The following is a 3762-nucleotide window of genomic DNA, read 5'->3' on the forward strand; positions in this document are numbered from 1 at the left end:
GAGAAGATAAGATTAATAGAAAATTGGAGTTTCTTAATGGGGCTGAGAAAATTTGCTTTTATAAGATTCATAACAAGAAATGATAGAGACAGTTGATTTGGTGACGTATTTTGTCTTTGAGTCAAGAGTCAACTTTCCTAGAGGCTTCTCATCTTTTTTTTTTCTTTTCTTGTTTTATTGTTTCCACTTCCTCATTTTATTAGGAGTTCAATTCTCCTTCCATAAAAGATTTAGTTAAAACATGAAAACTAATGAAAAATTACTAGCAATACGCAAATTCGCTATTTGGTAAATTATAGTTGAGTTTATGAGGTGGGTGACACATCATGAATTGACATATAATTATTTATCTACACTATATATTTACATCAAAGAAATTTAATCTTAAGGGGTAGTTTTGTAGGAGGGATAAGTTATTTCATATAGAGTTCCATTGAATCGAGATTTTTTTTTTTTTTTGAGAAAATTCCAAGTTGTTTTGGGGTTGGAGTTCTTAAATTTGGGAATAGAGAATGATGGGAAGTGGATGAGATTGTAAATATGGGTCCTTGTGTTAGTTGGGTTTGTGTTATGATTGAAGTGGATACTCCCAAATTGAGAGATTACTATTTTGAGAAATTTATTTTATTTGAAGAGAAGATAAGATTAATAAAAGATTGGAGTTTCTTTAAATGTTTAAATGGGGGAAGAGACTTTTACTATTCATAACAAGAGATGATAGAAAAGCTGATGGAACTTGCGTACCAAAAGTGGAAGCATAAAACACATTTTAGGAATGAGATTTATAAGTTGCAATTCGTTTGGTGATATCATTATTTTGTCTTCGAGACAAGATCAAATTTCCTATTAAAGGTCTTCTCATCTTTCTTTTTTTCCTTATTTCATTTCCCTCATGTGTTCAACCTCTCTGCATATAAAAGAGTAAAACATAAAAATAATGAAAAATTGATTACTTGCAATATGCTAATTGCTGATCTTTCTGGTAAATTATACTTTGAGTTTTAAAGGTGGAATGAATTAATATTAAATATTTATTGCATCAAGTATTTACATTAACTTGAAAAATTTAACCTTCATAGTTACTAATTGAAGCGAGAATATATACATATAACTTACTCTTGGTTAGTGAAAATGTGTATACAAAAGATATATGTCTTGCATTCATTAATTTGGTGTAAATGTTAGTGTGAAAATATTTTCAACAAATAGATAATTATAAAAAAAAAATTAAGAAAAGATAAGTGTTAATGAGAATTATGTTTTAACTCAGTTCCATTATCAAAAATGAGAAAGCTCCATTCGTTTCTTCTTTTTTGTTCTTTGTTTAGCAATTTTAAACGTTTAAACATCAAATATCCTAAGTATGCCGGTTAAAAAAAACATATGTCCGTTAGCCATAAAAATCCTCACAGCCTTTTGAAACAAAATTATACCACTAATCATCTTACTAAATCAACCAACAATAAGATAGGTCCATTTTTGTCTTAATATATTAAACTTACCAATTCAAAATTCACATTGGACAAGAGGCGGTGGTACAACGTTGAGTTGCTTCCATCCACTCGATAAGTCAAAACTTTAAAGTCTCACTAAAGATCAATTGATAATATGTTACTACATTGAAATTTTAACTATATAGAAGCATGGGTAAAACCCATGCTTCGTCGTCAGTCACCATTAAAAAAAAAAGGTGGGCCTCATACTAAAACCATCAAGCAATATTAAAAAAAAAAAAAAAAAAAAAAAAAAAAGTAGATTCCACCATCTCCAAACTCATGAAAAAAAAAAAAGTGGATCTCATATTAAAAAACATGCAATGTCAAAAAAAAATGTGCACCCCATATTAAAAAATCAAACAATATTTATGTAATTCTCAAAGTATCCCCATTAAGTCAATAATGGTGGATTCATTGTCACATGCGTATCAATCCATTAGTGGGAGCAAATGAAATTATTGTACAGTAAAAAACATGGACTCCATATTATTGCTTTTCTTCAAAAGGTTAAGTAGTCAAACCATACAATTTCCTTTCTTTTCTTATATTAACCTGAGATCTAATCTAGCTATTTAACTGCTGTATTTGTTATTCCGCCATATCATTTATTTGTTATGTTTACTAAATAAATATACTTAAAATATTTATATTTTAAAATAAGATAGAATTTAATTACTTTTTCATTTTTATTCTTACTCTAATAAATGAGAAAAGAGATTGATGTCATAAAAGAAAAAATAATATTAAATGGAGATCAAATAATTAATAAGGTAAATTAATCAAATTATAATTCTAATTGACGTTTCCTTAAAAAATCATGCAAAAGACAACATGACAATTAAAATGAGCTAAACCAAGAATATTTATCAAAAATTAAAAAATAGTAGTTCTTCGTTTAAATAGAAAATCAAATTTCTACTTTGTTTCGTTTTAAACATGTAAAATTAATTTAATAATTTGAATTAGAATTATCCAAATTAAAATCTGATAAAAAATAATAAGTATTGTTTAGGTCCAATCTACATACATTAACAATAGAATATTTTACACCTTTAAATTAATCGAATTAAAATTCAAAGTATCAACTGATGCTTAAATATTGCTATTATTTTATCTCAAAGAAAGGAAAATAGTTTCCTTTTAAATAAGTCTTCTCTTTTAAAAAGTATTAATAAATTAAACACTAATATAATAAAATTTTGGATACGGAGCACAAACTACAATGTTATATTAATCGTATTTTGAACATAGTATATATATATATTATCACTACCCAAACACAACTACATACACATAGATACACTATAATCCAAAGTGTTGGGCCCGTGCGCAGCACGGGCATACGCCGTCTAGTATATCTAGAAAACGATTTCTTATCAGATTTTCAAAAACAAAATGAACTTTTGATGCTCGATTTTATAAAGCGTTTAGCATGGTCGATCTTAGAAAGTGTTGGAAATCGGATTCGGGCCACCCATGTGAGTCAATCGGATTCGTATTCATATAAATAAATATATATAATGAGTTATATATTATTATTTATTAAATAAAATGGCAAAAGGAAAAAGACACAACTTTTGAAAAAAGTCCCTAAAAGTTGTATCCCTTCAACACAATAAAAAGGATTCTGCAGAAGAAGAAAAGTAACTTCTTATGTGAAATGTGGAAGATTCCTAGTTTGTTCATGAAGCAATCTTCTTCTCTGTAACTCAGATACGTCATAGACTGTGGATATTTATGGTGTAGTTTGTGTTCTTAACATGTAATTAGACTATCGACTAGTGAAACAAATATTGGAGAATCCTAGAACAACTATATGTTCTTGTAGATTGTATTTTCTTTCAGAAAGAAATATGAAAATTTTGTGTTAGAGTTACATTCCTTCATTTTTCATTTTTTTCGTTTCGATTCCCTATATCCACTCCAAATCGAAATGTAACATTTTATTCCATTTGCAGAAGCTATTTTCTTCCAAGACTTCTAAATTCTTTATGTTACTCTATACCTCAAAGGGGATCCATGTTTACTTGTTACTCCATTCTGCTAAAAACTATTTATTTCTTGAACTTCAAAAAAGACTTGGAAGTTAAAATATACTAGCACGTCGTTGAATTCTCTTTTGAAATTCTTTTTGTCAGTGCACGTTCCTGTATGTTTACTTGGACTCTCATCCTCACTGTTATCTCTATTAATTATTCTGCACTTTGCAGAGGATCCAAAATTTTCACTAAGACATTCAAAACTTAAAGAAGTAAACACAACGGCA

The sequence above is a fragment of the Lycium barbarum genome, chromosome 5 (genome assembly GCF_019175385.1).
Source record: "Lycium barbarum isolate Lr01 chromosome 5, ASM1917538v2, whole genome shotgun sequence".
Classification (NCBI taxonomy): Eukaryota; Viridiplantae; Streptophyta; class Magnoliopsida; order Solanales; family Solanaceae; genus Lycium; species Lycium barbarum.